Below are 20855 nucleotides of genomic sequence, written 5' to 3'. Positions count from 1 at the left end.
GCAGTTGGAGGTGAGCCGCCAGCAGTGGTGGATGCGGGGAGAGAAATGGCGGAATTTTGAAATTTGTAAGACTGGATGTCATGAACTGCTATATACATTATGACTTTTGAACACTATTGAGGTAAATACATTGTTTGTTCTCTATCAAAATCTTTCATTTGCTAACTATGCCTATTAGTGGTTAGTGCCTTCAGTAGTTTGAGTCTTTAATTTAGTTGGCAGTAGTGGCGCTCGCTGTATTGCAGTAGTTCGAGTAACTAAGATTTTTGGTGAGGTAAGTGCTTTGTGAAAGGTATAGGTTAATGTTAGTCAGGGCCATTCTTTTGTAGGGATTTTTGAAAGTCAGATTGCGTTGCGCTAAAAATATTGTGTGTCAGTTTAAGCACAGTCATGTATAATTTTTCTAAGGGGACGTTATATTCTCTTATGATCTCTTGCGGTACCCATTTTCCATAGTCAAACAGCTGTACTGCAAAGACATTAGTGGATCTGCAAGACAGCTACGTTATGTGGGCTGCATGCAAATCAGGAAAAACGGATTTCCGTATTTCAGGTCGTTCGGATACTCCTGGGTATGATGGAACATGGGAGACGGAGATCAGTGTGTCTTAGCAAACGACCTAGGAGCAGAGTTGTGCAAGTAGCAACGCACCCTCATTTTCAGTTAGCGTACATCAAGGCGCTCGCAGATCATTGCGGTGGGCACAGATAGCACCAACAGCTTGTAAGGGCATTCCGAGACCACACCTGCATTTCTGTACACGAACCTGTCTCATTCAACCTTGGTGTGTTGAATGTGTCCATTTTGCCATTTGTCACTTGGTCTACAGTCACAGGTTTTCGTGTAGAATTCACAAGCTTTGCGAATAACTTTTTGGTCGATATTATCGTCAGCAGGGGCTACTTTTTCATACAGTCATGTAACGCTGCTTGTCAGTTAACGCCAATAATTAGATTTCTAGAATATATGTTAGTAAATCACTGCATACACTATCACAATTCTTGTGTATGATTGATATTTTAGTGTATAAAGCTTCGTGTTTAAAGGGCATTTTTTAGCGTTAGACCCTACCCTTTAAATTACTGATTCTTTGTGTAAATCCCAACTTTGGAAGCTACAGCTTGGGCGGTTAAAAATTAGCATTGTACATTTAAACTGTGCGCATTAAATTCATAACTAAGGTCTTAAAGGCGTTATCCTATTTACAATCAATTGGTTAGGTTAACTTTCCACATGCGGGCGTTTCGCAAGACTTCCATAAACTGCCACTTTTGAACAAATAGGTCGTTTCTTATGAAATTTAAACTCCATATCTGTATACGCTGATATCATTCACACACAGGGTAATTTTTTTCACCGTGTACAAACTCAACGGATTGATCAATGTGAGGATACGGATGAAATAATTTCTAACGAATTTAGGTCCAGAAATGCGTGGTTTCTATACAAGAGACCATTTAACCAACTGTACACTTAGACTGCGGACTAATACGGACTGAACCATGCAGCCACTATTACCACTATGTGTTGAAAATGGTTTCCATGTGCCTCAACGCAAGCGTGTACGAGCCGTAGCATGGTATGTCTCACACGTTCACATCGGCCAGGCTGCATCTCAACAAAGGCAGCAAGAATACGCCGCTCAACTGTCTCCACATCTGGAATGGACTCTGCATACACGATAGTTTTGAGATGGCCCCATAATGAGGAATCACACGGTTTGAGATCCGGTGAACAAGCATGCCCTTGCAACTGGACCCCCTCGTCCTGTTCATCGACCAGGAAACGCACGATTGAAACGTGGTGAAGTGGATCGGAGCACCATCATGTAGCAGCCACATAACCCTTCGAATCATCAATAGCACTTCTTCCAGCAGAGGAAGCGAAGTCACCAACAAGAAACGCCGATAGTTCCGGCCTTTTAGGCTAGGTGGAAAGAATACTGGTAAGGAATACTGGTCACAAAATACTGTGGCAAAGTATCCCGGCCCACACATTCCGGCTCCATCGATGCTGATAATTCGCTGTCATTGTACCATGGGGGTTCTGCATACTATCCCACAGATGACAGTTTGAAAGCTGAAGGTACCGCTCCGCGTAAAGGTGGCCTCATTTGTGAATAGGATAGAGGACACAAATCCCGGAGTCGTGGTTGCCTGGTGAAGAAAACAGTGAAAAAACTGCTCCCGTTGTGGAAAATATGTCGCTAGTATGTCCTGCACATGTCTTAAGTGTTAAGGGTACTAACAATTGTCATGGAGAATGTTCCACACTGTCTTCTGGATTACCATGTACTGACATCCGACTGCCTGATACTGACACGGCGGTCACCTTCCACTGCGTTAATCAGATTTTTCTTCAAATCTGGTGTCCGGACACTTCGGGAACGTCCTTCGTGATTTCTTGCATCCTGAAACGACCCCGTCTCAGATAAAGAGCGAAACGTTGTTGCAAACTTTCAATGCTGTGGTTGTCGTCGTCGGAATGGGTTCCTGATAAACGTTATTGCCCCCCGCCTGTTGCCATTTGCCTTTCCGTAAGTAAACACTAAGTAGGCAAGCTCCCGATTCGAATAGAAACCACCGTGTACAAAGATGTATAACATCCTCTACAACGTGAGTCAGGAAGACAAGGGAATCGAACACAACATTACCAATTATTGCGGCAGGAGAGGGCTCTAGGGCATTACGTATGAGGAACAGTATCACCCTCTAGGAGGAAACCATGCGTACTGTAAGTGTGGCTGCATGGTACAGCAGCAACGTATAAGACCGCAGTCTCTGTAACAAAGTATGACTGAATAAATTGTCTCAAGCATGGAAACCATGCATTTTCGGACGTAGGCTCATTAGACCTTTTTTGTTCCATATTCTCACATCGATCAATCCCTAGATTTTGTACACGGTAGAAAAAATCACCCTGTATGAGAAATAACGTAGATGACACCATATGAGCTTCAAATATCTATAAAGGACACTCAACGACATACAGAATAGAATGGTAAGGAAAACAATATTCCTTCGGTTAGTTTTATTTTACAGTACTACTTCACAGAACCATGACAATGTTTTCCCCTATGTCTTCTGGTACTGGCCGTTGGCTGACCTCGTACCTACACTGGTCTGTAATTGGTGCCTGGACTGTCTTGCCAGTAACTCATGCATCGTATGTGCAACAGATACACTACTGGCCATTAAAATTGCTACACCAAAAAGAAATGCAGTTGATAATCGGGTACTCATAGACAAATATATTATACTAGAACTCACATGTGATTACATTTTCACGCAATTTGAGTGCATAGATCCTGAGAAATCAGTACCAAGAACAACCACCTCTGGCCGTAATAACGGCCATGATACGCCTGGGCATTGAGTGCAACAGATCCTGGATGGCATGTACAGGTACAGCTGCCCATGCAGCTTCAACACGATACTACAGTTCATCAAGAGTAGTGACTGGCGTATTGTGACGAGCCAGTTGCTCGGCCACCATTGACCAGACGTTTTCAATTGGTGAGAGATCTCGAGAATGTGCTGGCCAGGGCAGCAGTGGAACATTTTCTGTATCCAGAAAGGCCCGTACAGGACCTGCAACATGCGGTCGTGCATTATCTTGCTGAAATGTAGGATTTCGTTGGGATTTAATGAAGGGTAGAGCTAGGGGTCGTAACACATCTTAAATGTAACGTCCACTGTTCAAAATGCCGTCAATGCGTACAAGAGGTGACCGATACTTGTAACAAATGGCACCCCATACCACCACCCCGAGTGATACGCCAGTACGGCGATAACGAATGCACGCTTCCAGTGTGCGTTCCCCGCGATGTCGCCAAACACAGATGCGACCATCATGATGCTGTAAACATAACCTGGATTCATCCGAAAAAATGACGTTTTGTCATTAGTGCACCCAGGTTCGTCGTTGAGTACACCATCGCAGGGCCTCCTGTCTGTGATACAGCGTCAAGGGTAACCGCAGTCATGGTCTCCGAGCTGATAGTCCATGCTGCTGCAAACGTCGACGAACTGTTCGTGTAGGTGGTTACTGTCTTCTGAACGTCCCTATCTTCTGACTCTGGGATCGAGACGCGGCTGTACGATCCGTTACAGCCATGCGGAAAAGATGCCTGTCATCTCGACTGCTAGTGATACGAGGCCGTTGGGATCCAGCACGGCGTTCCGTATTACCCTCCTGAACCCACCGATTCCATATTCTGCTAACAGTCGTTGGATCTCGACCAACGCGAGCAGCAATGTCGCGATACGATAAACCGCAATCGCGATAGGCTACAATCCGACCTTTATCAAAGTCGTAAACGTGATGATACGCATTTCTACTCCTTACACTAGGCATCACAACAACGTTTCACCAGGCAACGCCGGTCAACTGCTGTTTGTGTATGAGAAATCGGTTGGAAACTTTCCTCATGTCAGCACGTTGTAGGTGTCGCCACCGGCGCCAACCTTGTGGGAACGCTCTGAAAAGCTAATCATTTGTATATCACATCATCCTCTTTCTGTCGGTTAAATTTCGCGTCTGTAGCACATCATCTTCATGGTGTAGCAATTTTAATGGCCAGTAGTGTAGAAAGAGACACAATGTTTAATTCAACATTCACAACACCACATGATGTTTAAAAATAAATAACTTCAGCTTACCTGACATCGCTCAGACAGAAAAAGACGACGTTTATTGGTTATACAATTTTAAACACTACAAGACTATAGATACACAGGATAGGCAAAACGAAACTTGTCCAGAAAATGTTTCCACCATCTTAAGATAGGCAAATCAACTTACATCTTCCACACCCAGATCGGATATTCTGAGTTGGAATTCCTGTCTTACGGTGAATGATATATTTCCCAGATCAGTTTATTTTGATCATCCAGTATTAAACGTATCATACAAAACTACAAGTGTTAAGCTATGGAGCGCATATCACATATCTGTCTTAAGCGCAGAAGAAAATATTGGTTTAAGGAAGGAGTCACTGTAAGTCTCAAATAAAACTCTCTTGTAGCACGCTAGAACCTGCAAGGATACTAAAGTGAAAGGAACAGAAGGCCCCATAGTGTAGACAGAACCTTAGAGCACAGTATATATCTGAGCTAAAAAAAAGGCGAGAACATAACTTCGGAGCTACAGCAAAATGTGGAGCCTTTAGATTACGAGGACTGGAGACTGTAATATGCGAAACAGATGACTTGCCATCAGATTTCTGTGAAAGGGCCATCATTATGTTGCCAAATCATTTGCGAAACTATGCAACAATCAGTCTAACTGGTAGAAGAGGTTTTAAACCAGAAGAAGTGAAAGAATTGAAACGTTGAAGAGGTATGACACGGGAGTCAGTTTGGTTTCAAGTGAATCCATTCTGACTTTACTTTTATCAGTGGGAAAAAGAGTATAGGAAATTCACGATAATACCTTAATAGCATTTGTAGATTGCGGCGGTATAATATGATGTTGTCAGTCCTCAGACGACTGGTGCTGAAGTGCAAAGAAAGACACCAAGCGGATGGAGAAAAGCGGAAAATCAAGATCGAACGAGAAGAGTGTGAAGGATGTAATGTGGGGTGCGGGTCATCATCAATAATGCTTAATTTAGACGTCGAAAAAGCAATGAAAAAAGTGAATGATAATTTCAGAAAACGATTAACAGTTCAGGGGGAGCAGGATACAATCGCAAAGCTCCGCAGATGACATGAGCCCTCCGTAAAAAAAAAAAAAAAAAAAAAAAAAAAAGGAAGTAAATGAAGTACCTCTCCAAGACCTTAAGAAACTATAAGTTGAAAAATTAGTGTGTATAATTAGCATAAAACATTTAATCACCGATACTTCGCAGACGTTTCTTCCTGAATAATACATAAATAGTTCAACTACGTCCACATATCCTGGCAGATTCATCGGTACCGACCAAACTGTGTCTCATCCGACATCAATGACGTCATTGCATGGGGTACTGAGGCGGTTGGAGTCCGCCTCCCTACTTTCTGACCATGGAGCCACTAGTTCTCAGTGAAGCAGCCCCTCAGCTGTCGTCATGAGCCCGAGTGCACCACTTTGCAATCCTCCCATAGAGGAGAAATCTCCGGCAGTACTGGGAATCAAATTTGGTTCCTCCAGACGGCAGTCACCTACGCTAATTATCCAGCTACGAAGGATGACCAAGATAATGATATAGCTTTGTATAAAATATTCAAGTCCATAGACTGGTAGTTACCATTTCGACCTGCAACCAAAACGAGTGAAAAAAGAAATCCTTTAGCAGTGTATAGAGAGGCAACGGAATTTAGTGTCAATAAAGTAGACGATGAAATGAGTTACAAGAACTGCAACGTTATATTTGAATACTTAGGGTCTGGTGTAAAAGAACTTTACAGCGGAAATATATTCACACAGAATACGAGCGCCAAATGAAGCTATTATTTAGCATAACGTCAGGTAATTTGACGTGCTGTTCCGTTATGGCACAGTTTCGTAGCACGCATTTTGCTAAATAAAGACGTTTGATGCTTTACACTCGGAGTGTATCATTTTGTACTGAATGCACTGAATATTAATAAGAACAAGAATTCCCCGTTGTTGTTAAGCGTCGTTCAGAATCCATCCAGGCGGTTCGTGTTATAGCGCCATGACATAACGCTGAGGCGATTCAGAGGTTTACGGCATGCTTCACTCGCAAACTTCGTTCGTTCTTAGAATACACTTCGCCAATAAGCAGTTACAAAACGACGTAAGTCGTTCCTCTGGCACTGCACAGCTACTAAACACAGCTTAATAATAGCGCTATTATGCGGTAGTCTATTTAAAAATCGCAGAGTTCGTAAGGTAGCATTCTCTGGTCCTTAGTGATAAGAGCGTCTGCCCGTAACATTATTATTCTTTCTTTCTTTCTTCGTTTGGGTCATCTAAGGACCACGCACAAATTTCAATCCTTTCTTCTTTGTTGTTCTTTCTTTTTCCTCCAGTATTCTTTCATCTTTTCACTATGTATCCTTTTTCTCTCCTCGGACCATTTTGACCCTGTCTTCTTCTCCCTCTTGCCTTGGAATCCTTCCATTTTTAACACTTTCCTCTTGAAACTGTCTCTTTCTGTTGCATTTTTTTCGCTTATGTTGTTTCTTTCGAAATCTTTCTTGACTTCTTGAATCCAGGCTATTGTTGACTTCTTGTCCCAAAGAGACTTAAAAATCTGTTTGGTTAACCTGTTGCTGTTCATTCTGTATAAGTGTCCAAAAAATAGGAGTCGACTCTTTCGTAGTGTTTCATTAATGTTTTTTATGTTGCGATAAAATTTTTCATTTCTTCTTAAATTCCATACCTCTGTATTTTTTTGTGGTACAAGTATTTTTTGAATGATTTTTCTTTCTAGAACTTCAAGTTTGTGTAATTTGTGGTTCAGCACTAAACATTCACTTGCATGAATATATTCTGGTTTTGCTACTGTGTTGTAGTGCTGTATCGTCAAATTTTTAGACAGACACCAAATGTTGTAGATATTGCTAGTTATTTCATAAGCTCTCTTCATTTTATGTACTCTTTCTTCTATAACGAATTTTTCTAAGCCATTTTCTTGGATAATTTCTCCCAAATATTTAAATTTATTTACCCTCTTTATTTGGCCAATATCTGTTGCTTGGGATTCCGGACCTTTTTTTGTATTTGTCATAAATTTTGTTTTTTCTACAGATATTCTAAAACATTATTATTATTATTATTTACTTGCAATGTATTTTCCAATATCATGAAGACGTAGACTGAGTCATTCAGCTACATACAAACGATCCCTTCTACTCTGGGCATTTTCCTAAACATCCATTTTGCTACAACCTTATTATGCAGTGGGTAACATGCTGGGTTGTTTGTCAGCTGTTTAAAGAAATATAGAGTAATTTGACACTGCCAGTGCAGTAGTTGCTGTATGTATAATGTCAAGCAATACACTTAAGTTATGTGAATACAGGTACAGTTATTCCATACGTACAAGTGCTTTCTTCCAGAATGAGACAACGGCCGGCCGAAGTGGCCGTGCGGTTCTAGGCGCTACAGTCTGGAGCTGAGCGACCGCTACGGTCGCAAGTTCGAATCCTGCCTCGGGCATGGATGTGTGTGATGTCCTTAGGTTAGTTAGGTATAATTAGTTCTAAGTTCTAGGCGATTGATGACCTCAGAAGTTAACTCGCATAGTGCTCAGAGCCATTTGAGCCAATGAGACAACGGAAAGAATTTGACCTCGTCGGGAAGAGTCTGCAAGTTCAGTGATTCCTGCTGACAGATTTCGCATAAGTTTCTTCTGGTCAAGTTATTCTTTGGGCTCTTTTATTGAGAAATGAACCTCTAAGAGAAGTACTAAATTCAGTCACCTATCAAGAAAGCCTGGGAAATTAACGGAAAGAGGATGGCAGAGTCTAAGTGTGAGGTATCAATCAGTCGTCACATATCCTCGTCAACTATGGTAACGGATTTGTCTTGCAGCTCAGGTATGTAGAAAATTGTTTTCAGGGCACCAAAAGCACCACCCTAAGAACTGCGAAGTTTCATCACTCTTAGAAACTATACTTTAGTTACTGATGCCCAATCCTCTTGAAATCTACATCACTGCAAATGGAATTTGAATCTACTTCTTATAGTCTCACTCTACAATTATTGTCCCTCCCCCACTCACTTCCTCGTTTTAACAATCTGGCGAATGTCCCGGATGTGTACGCTCAACGACAACTTCTTTTAATCAAGATGTACCATATGATTCTATTCTTGTTAATTCGATTCACTACCGCCTCATCCAATTTCAGCATTCTCCATCACGTTTCAAAAGCATCTGTACTCTCCTTCTATAACTGTTTATCGTCCACACTTAACTTCCATACCATACTTCTAACACTGTCACCCCATCTAAACATCTACATCTGCATCTACATCCATACTCCGCAAGCCACCTGACGGTGTGTGGCGGAGGGTACCTTCAGTACCTCTATCGGTTCTCCCTTCTATTCCAGTCTCGTATTGTTCGTGGAAAGAAGGATTGTCAGTATGCCTCTGTGTGGGCTCTAATCTCTCTGATTTTATCCTCATGGTCTCTTCGCGAGATATACGTAGGAGGGAGCAATATACTGCTTGACTCTTCGGTGAAGGTATGTTCTCGAAACTTTGACAAAAGCCCGTACCGAGCTACTGAGCGTCTCTCCTGCAGAGTCTTCCACTGGAGTTTATCTATCATCTCCGTAACGCTTTCGCGATTACTAAATGATCCTGTAACGAAGCGAGCTGCTCTCCGTTGGATCTTCTCTATGTCTTGTATCAACCCTATCTGGTACGGATCCCACACTGCTGAGCAGTATTCAAGCAGTGGGCGAACAAGCGTACTGTACCCTACTTCCTTTGTTTTCGGATTGCATTTCCTTAGGATTCTTCCAATGAATCTCAGTCTGGCATCTGCTTTACCGACGATCAACATTATATGATCATTCCATTTTAAATCACTCCTAATGCGTACTCCCAGATAATTTATGGTATTAACTGCTTCCAGTTGCTGACCTGCTATTTTGTAGCTAAATGATAAAGGATCTATCTTTCTGTGTATTCGCAGCACATTACACTTGTCTACATTGAGATTCAATTGCCATTCCCTGCACCATGCGTCAATTCGCTGCAGATCCTCCTGCATTTCAGTACAATTTTCCATTGTTACAACCTCTCGATACACCACAGCATCATCTGCAAAAAGCCTCAGTGAACTTCCGATGTCATCCACCAGGTCATTTATGTATATTGTGAATAGCAACGGTCCTATGACACTCCCCTGCGGCACACCTGAAATCACTCTTACTTCGGAAGACTTCTCTCCATTGAGAATAACATGCTGCGTCCTGTTATCTAGGAACTCCTCAATCCAATCACACAATTGTTCTGATAGTCCATATGCTCTTACTTTGTTCATTAAACGACTGTGGGGAACTGTATCGAACGCCTTGCGGAAGTCAAGAAACACGGCATCTACCTGTGAACCCGTGTCTATGGCCCTCTGAGTCTCGTGGACGAATAGCGCGAGCTGGGTTTCACATGACCGTCTTTTTCGAAACCCATGCTGATTCCTACAGAGTAGATTTCTAGTCTCCAGAAAAGTCATTATACTCGAACATAATACGTGTTCTAAAATTCTACAACTGATCGACGTTAGAGATATAGCTCTATAGTTCTGCACATCTGTTCGACGTCCCTTCTTGAAAACGGGGATGACCTGTGCCCTTTTCCAATCCTTTGGAACGCTACGCTCTTCTAGAGACCTACGGTACACCGCTGCAAGAAGGGGGGCAAGTTCCTTCGCGTACTCTGTGTAAAATTGAACTGGTATCCCATCAGGTCCAGAGGCCTTTCCTCTTTTGAGCGATTTTAATTGTTTCTCTATCCCTCTGTCGTCTATTTCGATATCTACCATTTTGTCATCTGTGCGACAATGTAGAGAAGGAACTACAGTGCAGTCTTCCTCTGTGAAACAACTTTGGAAAAAGACATTTAGTATTTCGGCCTTTAGTCTGTCATCCTCTGTTTCAGTGCCATTTTGGTCACAGAGTGTCTGGACATTTTGTTTTGATCCACCTACCGCTTTGACATAAGACCAAAATTTCTAAGGATTTTCTGCCAAGTCAGTACATAGAACTTTACTTTCGAATTCATTGAACGCCTCTCGCATAGCCCTCCTCGCACTACATTTCGCTTCGCGTAATTTTTGTTTGTCTGCAAGGCTTTGACTATGTTTATGTTTGCTGTGAAGTTCCCTTTGCTTCCGCAGCAGTTTTCTAACTCGGTTGTTGTACCACGGTGGCTCTTTTCCATCTCTTACGATCTTGCTTGGCACATACTCATCTAACGCATAATGTATGATGGTTTTGAACTTTGTCCACTGATCTTCAACACTATCTGTACTTGAGACAAAACTTTTGTGTTGAGCCAACAGGTACTCTGAAATCTGCTTTTTGTCACTCTTTCTAAACAGAAAAATCTTCCTACCCTTTTTAATACTCATATTTACGGCTGAAATCATCGATGCCGTAACCGCTTTATGATCGCTGATTCCCTGTTCTGCGTTAACTTTTTCAAATAATTCGGGTCTGTTTGTCACCAGAAGGTCTAATATATTATCGCCACGAGTCGGTTCTCTGTTTAACTGCTCAAGGTAGTTTTCAGATAAAGCACTTAAAAAAATTTCACTGGATTCTTTGTCCCTGCCACCCGTTATGAACGTTTGAGTCTCCCAGTCTATATCCGGCAAATTAAAATCTCCACCCAGAACTATAACATGGTGGGGAAATCTACTCGAAATATTTTCCAAATTTTCCTTCAGGAGCTCTGCCACAACAGCTGCTGAGCCAGGGGGCCTATAGAGACTTCCAATTACCATGTCTGAGCCTGCTTTAACCGTGACCTTCACCCAAATCATTTCACATTTCGGATCTCCGTCAATTTCCTTCGATACTATTGCACTTCTTACCGCTATAAACACGCCTCCCCCTTCACTGTCTAGCCTGTCTCTGCGGTATACATTCCAATCTGAGTTTAGGATTTCATTACTGTTTGCGTCTGGTTTCAGCCAACTTTCTGTCCCTAGTACTATATGGGCGTTGTGACCGTTTATTAATGAGAGCAGTTCTGGGACCTTTCTATAGACGCTCCTGCAGTTTACTATTAGTACATTAATATTGTTATTCCCTGTTGCATTTTGCCTACTCCTACCTTGCCGCGTCTCAGGAGGCGTCTTGTCGAGCCTAGGGAGGGGATGCTCTAACCTAAAAATAAACCATGTGCACTTCACACGTACTCCGCTACCCTTGTAGCCGCTTCCGGCGTGTAGTGCACGCCTGACCTATTCAGGGGGACCCTACATTTTTCCACCCGATAGCGGAGGTCGAGAAATTTGCACCCCAGATCTCCGCAGAATCGTCTGAGCCTCTATTTTAAGCCTTCCACTCGGCTCCAAACAAGAGGACCGCGATCGGTTCTGGGAACGATACTGCAAATAGTTAGCTCTGATTCCACCCCGCGAGCGAGGCTTTCCGCCTTCACCATTTCCGCCAACCGCCTGTACGAACTGAGGATGACCTCTGAACCCAGACGGCAGGAATCATTGGTGCCGACATGAGCAACAATTTGCAGTCGGGTGCACCCAGTGCTCTCTATCGCCGCCGGTAGGGCCTCCTCCACATCTCGGATGAGACCACCCGGCAAGCAGACAGAGTGAACACTGGCCTTCTTCCCCGACCTTCCCGCTATTTCCCTAAGGGGCTCCATCACCCGCCTAACGTTGGATCTCCCAATAACTAATAAACCCCTCCTCCCGTGTGCCTGCTCGGACCTTGCTGAAGGAGCAGCCACATGTCCACTCACAGGCAGAGCGGGCGATGCCACACGGCCAGCCTCCACATTGACCCTCCACCTCGTGCGCCGCGAACGCCGCTGAACCCGCCACTCCCCTTGGGGAGAGGGTGGCCCAACCACGCCCGGTACCCGCGAAGATGTCTCGACAGCAGGGACAGTGGGGGAAGCATGTAACACCTGGGGTGTACCTTGCGACGCACCAGACTCCACACTGCCGCTACACTCCGCGGCCATCAACACGCTCAGCTGTTCTCGAACAGTGGCCAGCTCCTCCTGCGTCCGTACACAGCAGTCACACATCCTATCCATCCTAAGGAATCAATTTACTGAAGAGAGTTAATCAACCTTTAATTAGACTGCTAATTTACTAAAGGCGGCTGTTTATTCACTAAACTGTGGTTGCTAGCCACTTCTTGCAGAAAACAATGAAAATAGCACTACCTGTCTCTGGACTGTATTGAAAACAAACACTAGCACTACTGGCACTATGGTTGACTAAAGGGACTCTCTCTGACTGTATTCAAAACAAACACGAAATCTATGGAACACAATTAATAGCACCCGACAATTAAAGCTTCCTAAAAGCAAATACACACGGAAGAAGAAGTGACAAGTAAGAAAAATACAGTTAATACTTAAATTAAGGTAGCTCGCTGCACAGCAGACGTGAAGCAGACGGCAGTTACGACGACAATGACACTGACTATGGCTGACTAAAGGGACTCTCTCTGACTGTATTCAAAACAAACACGAAATCTATGGAACACAATTAATAGCACCCGACAATTAAAGCTTCCTAAAAGCAAATACACACGAAGAAGAAGTGACAAGTAAGAAAAATACAGTTAATACTTAAATTAAGGTAGCTCGCTGCACAGCAGACGTGAAGCAGACGGCAGTTACGACGACACTTTTCTGAAAATTATTTAGCCTGCTGATTTTAATAGCCAAATAAACCAAATACATTACTATCTGGCAATGATGAAGCAGGTAATATTAGAGAAATGATAATAATATTACACATTCACTATAAATATTCATTTTTAGTGCAGGATTGTCAGGCGCTGCTTTTTTTCGGTTTCAAGGAACGCGACATCTGCTTCAATTTTTTTTATTTTTTTTTTCTTCATGTGCAAAATACATGGAGATCACAGGCAAAGACACAGAGTCATCACCACGGACACCGATGGAGTCCCAGAGAGTTCCGTCACTTTACTGTATCAGATGGTTATAACATACTGTTTCAATTGATTATGATTGATTCCTAATTTTTACAACATTTTAGGTCTACTACACCTACAGCTACATCTACATCTACAATGATACTGTGAAAATCACATTTAAGTGCCGGGCAGAGGGTTCATCGAACCACCTTCACAATTCTCTATTATTCCAATCTCGTATAGCGTTCGGAAAGGACGAACACCTATATGTTTCCGTACGAGCTCTGATTTCCATTATTATATCATGATGATCGTTTCTCCCTATGTAGGTCGGCGTCAACAAACTATTTTCGCATTCGGAGGAGAATATTCCTCCGGCACGAAAACACCTTTGTTTTAATGATGTCCATCCCAAATCCTGCATTATTTCAGTGACACTCTCTCCCCTATTTCCCGATAATACAAATCGTGCCCTTCGTTAAACTTTTTCGATGTACTCCGTCAATCCTGACTCCTAAGGACCCCACACCGCACAGCAGTATTCTAAAAGAAGTTGGGCAAGCATAGTGGAGGCAGTCTCCTTAGTAGATCTGTTGCATTTCCTAAGTGTCCTGCCAATAAAACACAGTCCTTGGTTAGTCTTCCCCACAACATTTTCTGAGTGTTCCTTCCGATTTAAGTTCTTCGTAATTCTAGTTCCTAGGTATTTAGATTAATTTACGACCTTTAGATTTGACTGATTTACCGTGTGACCGAAGTTAACGGACTCCTTTTAACACTCATGTGGATGACCTCACACTCTTCGTTATTTAGGGTGAATTGCCAATTTTCCCGCCATACATATATCTTTTCTAAATCGTATTCCAATTTATTTTGAACTTCAGATCACTTTACTAGTCGATAAACGACAGCGTCGTCTGCAAACAACCTAAGAAGGCCTATAACACTACCTTGGGGAACGCCAGAAATCACTTCTGATATACTCGATGACTTTCCGTCAATTACTTCAAACTGTGACCTCTCTGACAGGAAATCACGAATCCAATCACATAATTGAGACAATATTCCATTGGCACGCAATTTCACTACAAGTCGCTTGTGTGGTAAGTGTAAAAAGCCTTCCGGAAATCCAGAAATACCGAATCCATTAGATATCCCTTGACAATAGCACTCAACACTTCATGCGAGTAAAGAGCTAGTTGTGCTTCACAAGAACGATGTTTTCTAAATCCGTGTTGAGTGTGTGTCAATAGACGGTTTCCTTCGAGATAATTCATAATGTTAGAACACAATATATGTTGCAAAATCCTACTGTACATCGACGTTAACGATATGGACCTGTAATTTAGTGGATTACTCCTACTATCTTTCCTGAATATTGCTGTGACCTGTGCAGCTTTCCAGTCTTTGTGTACGGATCTTTCGTCGAGTGAACGGTTGTATATGACTGTTAAGTATGAAGCTACGGTATCAGCATACTGTGAAAGGAACTTAAATGGTATACAGTCTCAACGAGAGGACTTGCTTTTATTGATTTGAGTTGCTTCACTACTCCGAAAATATCTGCTTTTATATTAGTCATGTTGGCAGTTGTTGTTGATTCGAATGTGAAGGTATTTCGGGAGACTCTGTTTAGTAACTCTGCTTTGGTAGCACTGTCTTCTACAGTATCTCCATTACTATCGCTCAGAGATGGCATTGATTGTATCTTCCCGCTAGCCTAGTTCATATACGACCAGAATCTCTTTCTATTTTCTGCCAAGTTTCGAAACCAAGTTTCATTGTGGACACTACTACAAGCATCTCGCACTGAAGTCCACGCAACATTTCGAGCTTCTGTAAAGTATCACCAATCTTGGAGATTTTAACGCTATTTAAATTTGGCATGTTTTATTCTTTGTTTCTGCGACAGTGTTCTGACCCGTTTTGTGTACCAAGGAGGATCAGCTCCGTCGTTTGTTAATTTATTTGGTATAAACCTCTGAAATGATATCGATACTACACTCCTGGAAATTGAAATAAGAACACCGTGAATTCATTGTCCCAGGAAGGGGAAACTTTATTGACACATTCCTGGGGTCAGATACATCACATGATCACACTGACAGAACCACAGGCACATAGACACAGGCAACAGAGCATGCACAATGTCGGCACTAGTACAGTGTATATCCACCTTTCGCAGCAATGCAGGCTGCTATTCTCCCATGGAGACGATCGTAGAGATGCTGGATGTAGTCCTGTGGAACGGCTTGCCATGCCATTTCCACCTGGCGCCTCAGTTGGACCAGCGTTCGTGCTGGACGTGCAGACCGCGTGAGACGACGCTTCATCCAGTCCCAAACATGCTCAATGGGGGACAGATCCGGAGACCTTGCTGGCCAGGGTAGTTGACTTACACCTTCTAGAGCACGTTGGGTGGCACGGGATACATGCGGACGTGCATTGTCCTGTTGGAACAGCAAGTTCCCTTGCCGGTCTAGGAATGGTAGAACGATGGGTTCGATGACGGTTTGGATGTACCGTGCACTATTCAGTGTCCCCTCGACGATCACCAGTGGTGTACGGCCAGTGTAGGAGATCGCTCCCCACACCATGATGCCGGGTGTTGGCCCTGTGTGCCTCGGTCGTATGCAGTCCTGATTGTGGCGCTCACCTGCACGGCGCCAAACACGCATACGACCATCATTGGCACCAAGGCAGAAGCGACTCTTATCGCTGAAGGCGACACGTCTCCATTCGTCCCTCCATTCACGCCTGTCGCGACACCACTGGAGGCGGGCTGCACGATGTTGGGGCGTGAGCGGAAGACGGCCTAACGGTGTGCGGGACCGTAGCCCAGCTTCATGGAGACGGTTGCGAATGGTCCTCGCCTATACCCCAGGAGCAACAGTGTCCCTAATTTGCTGGGAAGTGGCGGTGCGGTCCCCTACGGCACTGCGTAGGATCCTACGGTCTTGGCGTGCACCCGTGCGTCGCTGCGGTCCGGTCCCAGGTCGACGGGCACGTGCACCTTCCGCCGACCACTGGCGACAACATCGATGTACTGTGGAGACCTCATGCCCCACGTGATGAGCAATTCGGCGGTACGTCCACCCGGCCTCCCGCATGCCCACTATACGCCCTCGCTCAAAGTCCGTCAACTGCACATACGGTTCACGTTCACGCTGTCGCGGCATGCTACCAGTGTTAAAGACTGTGATGGAGCTCCGTATGCCACGGCAAACTGGCTGACACTGACGGCGGCGGTGCACAAATGCTGCGCAGCTAGCGCCATTCGACGGCCAACACCGCGGTTCCTGGTGTGTCCGCTGTGTCGTGCGTGTGATCATTGCTTGTACAGCCCTCTCGCAGTGTCCGGAGCAAGAATTGTGGGTCTGACACACCGGTGTCAATGTGTTCTTTTTTCCATTTCCAGGAGTGTATTTCTTCGGTTTCAGCCACATCTTGCCTGCATTTACATCGTTGATTTGGAGAGAGTGATGATTGCCTGTCAGGAAGGCGTCAAGTGAATTTTTCTCTGCCGTTTTGAATAGGTATATTTTTCGTTTATTTTTGGAGCGTTTCGTGGTTACAATATTCGGTCACACTACGACAATCTTGTGTTCACTAATCCCTGCATCCGTTTTGATACTCGTTATTAACTCAGGATTGTTTGTTGCTAGAAGGTCAATTGTGTTTTCACAACTAATTACTTATCGCGTGGGCCCATGAACTGACTGCTCGAAATACCCTAATCGATCGAAACTATTCGGACACCCGCAAAAACATACGATTTTCATAGCAGGTGCATTTTGCTGCCACCTAATACTCCATATCAGCGACCTCAGCAGTCATTAGACATCGTGAGAGAGCAGAATGAGGCGCTCCGCGGAACTCACGCTCTTCGAACGTAGTCAGGTGACTGGGTGTCACTTGTCTCATACGTATGCACTCGAGATTTCCACACTCCTAAGTTCAGTAGATCCACTGTTTCCGAAATTATAGTGAAGTGGAAACGTGAAGGGACACGTACAGCACAAAAGCATATAGGCCGACCTCGTTTGTTGACTAAAAGAGACCGCCGACTGTTGAAGAGGGTCGTAATGTGTAATAGGCAGACATCTATCCAGACCATCAGACAGGAATTCCAAACCGCATCAGGATACACTGCAATTACTTTGACAGTTAGGTGGGAGGTGAGAAAACTAGCATTTCATGGTCGCGCGGCTGCTCGTAAGCCAACCATCACGCCGGTAAATGCCAAACGACGCCTCGCTTGGTGTAAGGAGCGTCAACATAGGACGATTGAACATTGTAAAAACGTTGTGTGGACTGACGAAACACGGTACACAATGTGGCTGTCCGATGCCAGGATGTGGGTATGCCGAATGCCCTGTGAACGTCATCTGCCAACAGTAAAATTCGGAGGCAGTCGTGTTATGGCTCTGAGCACTATGCGACTTAACTTCTGAGGTCATCAGTCGCCGAGAACTTAGAACTAATGAAACCTAACTAACCTAAGGACAACACACACATCCATGCCCGAGGCAGGATTCGAACCTGCGACCGTAGCGGTCGCTCGGTTCCAGACTGTAGCGCCTAGAACTGCACGGCTACTCCGGCCGGCTAGTCGTGTTATGGTGTGGTCGTGTTTCTCATGGAGAGGGCTTGCACCCTTTGTTGTTTTGCGTGGCACTAACACAGCACAGACCTACGTTGATGTATTAAGCACATTCTTGCTTCCCACTGTTGAAGAGCAATTCGGGGATGGCGTTTGCATCTTTTAATACGATCGAGCACCTGTCCATAATGCACGGCCTGTAGCGGAGTGGTTACATGACAATAATATCCCTGTAACTGGGCTGCTCGGAGTCCTGACCTGAATGGTATAGAACACATTTGAGATGTTTTGGAACTCCGACTTCGTGGCAGGCCTCTCCGACCGACATCGATACCTCTTCTCAGGGCTGCACTGCGTGGAGAATGGGCTGCCATTCCCCAAAGAGCCTTCCAGCACCTAAATGAAAGTATAACTGCGAGAGTGGAAGGTGTCATTAAAGCTAAGGGTGGGCCAAACCATATTGAATTCCAGTATTACCGACGGAGGGCGCCACGAAGTTTTAAGTCATGTTCAGCCAGGTGTCACATCCACGTGAATAGTTTCCAGAGAATGCGTTAGCACAATTTCGGATGATACTTTATGCGAACCGGAGTTACAGAATTGTTAGTCACATGTCTCGTTTTTCTTGGATGATTCATGTTTTGTGACAAAACAGTACTAATATTGCTAAATTTTAAGATTATTAAATTAGTTCTCATTTTCATTATTCCGTAAATATATGGCTTCAACATTCGTCCACGTGCATAAAGCAATTTAAATTTTTTTAAATTCTTTCAGAGTAACAATCAACATAAGATAAGCAATTTACTTCCACATATTTTGTTTTTACCAGACATTGCTAATTGTGCCAATTCATTTAACTATAGAGAAAAGAATACTCGACGTATAAGTAACGAAAAGCTTCAAGAGGCTACTCATAACATTGTTTTAATGCCAAAGACCTCCAAAGACACGCTATAAGCTCGAGAAATACGCAAGTATCAGGTGAGAAATTAATTTGTGGTATTCGATATTTCTTTATAATTTGGCTAAGGCAGTTACATTTCAGGCTACAACCAAGACAAATGCTTCCAGAATAGACTTCTTAACACTTAAGTTTACATTCGAAGTTTTCAAATTACACTTTTCAGGAGGGTTTTTATTGCAGTTGCAAGTCTGCACGCTGTATTCTTTCTAACACGGCCATCGTCAGTAACTTTGCTTTCTTTGGCTAATTTTTAAGAACCTATTTTTATTCGTTTGAAAATTATCATCGATTACTTTGATGATGTTCGACATCAGGTATCGTTATAATTTACATATGCGCCTCATTTATACAAGAGTCTTGTATCCGAGGCTGAGGGCAGATTGGGCTCTGACTCAGGCGCCGTTGCGGAGTATTTAGGGGCCAGCACTGGCTCTGTCACTTCAAGTCGTGTAGCATCTTGTGACACCGACTGACTAATCGCGAAACCTGCTGCAGTCTTTGAATTCTTGTCGGATTGTTACTTTGGAGTATTTTGATAATCTTATTATTGTAGTTGTAGATGGTTTGTGAAATCATGTGACTGTGAAAACAATTGGTTTGTTTATAAATAATTTGTTTATAAATAACATTTATACTACTAGTCTCGATTTCCCTTTATTCATATTTTACACGACGCATTTAGGGAAATGATTTCCATTTTCCAGTGCGTTTTTCTCTGTGTACTACGCCATTTTTACTTAATATTTTTCACGTGCGAGGTCCTGCTTTGCTCTATTGACTTAAATGGTTGGTTATCGATCTTTGTACGTATTTAGTCGGGAAATCTGGAAGTGGCTCATTTTTACAGTGTCTCAGACACGTTAAATATCATCATCAATTTTCTGTGCACAGTATTCATCGAGAATAATTTACACAAACAAATAGTTACAAAGATTTTCTTAGGTGTATACGACATAGATTATGTTACAGGACTTCCGCACAGAATGATATGCTTTTGTATAGAGAGTATTACTCTTAACAAATGGTTCAAATGGCTCTGAGCACTATGCGACTTAACTTCTGAGGTCATCAGTCCCCTAGAACGTAGAACTACTTAAACCTAACTAACCTAAGGACATCACACACATCCATGCCCGAAGCAGGGATTCGAACCTGCGACCGTAGCGGTCGCGCGGTTGCAGACTTAGCCCCTAGAACCGCTGGGCCACTCCGGACGGCTTGCTCTTAACACTCTGGATCATAATTTTACTTATATCTAGTTTACAATATGTTATTTCTATGCCTTACTGATTTTATTTAAGTGTACTGTAGAAGTACCTGAATAAATTCTGTGATTCACATTCTGGTTTCTCGTGTTATATTTTATCATCATATTTTCTGTAATGTGAATGTATGTGCAGTTCTTTTAACAGATCCATTATACACTTCCTTTAGTCTGTGGAGTGCACTGACATCTTGCTTTACTTTTACAAGTGGGTGTCTTGCATTACGTACGTGTGTGAGTATTGCTGACGTCTGTCTGTTTGTGTGTAGACTTCAACGACCTCTTTGTATCTGTGTTGAAATTTCAGCCTGTTTGTCCTCTTTAGACATGGAGCACTCCTAGCATGTTACTTTGTATATTCCGAAGTCTGATTATGGATCACTATTACACTTTGTATTATGTATTAGTTTTTGTTGTCGTTTATTAGATATATAAAACCCAATATTTGCTTTGTGGTTTTTGCAAATATTTGCAAT

The sequence above is a fragment of the Schistocerca cancellata genome, chromosome 1 (genome assembly GCF_023864275.1).
Source record: "Schistocerca cancellata isolate TAMUIC-IGC-003103 chromosome 1, iqSchCanc2.1, whole genome shotgun sequence".
NCBI classification, from domain to species: Eukaryota; Metazoa; Arthropoda; class Insecta; order Orthoptera; family Acrididae; genus Schistocerca; species Schistocerca cancellata.
The sequence above is the reverse complement of the archived record's forward strand: the minus strand, read 5'-3'. Positions refer to the sequence as shown.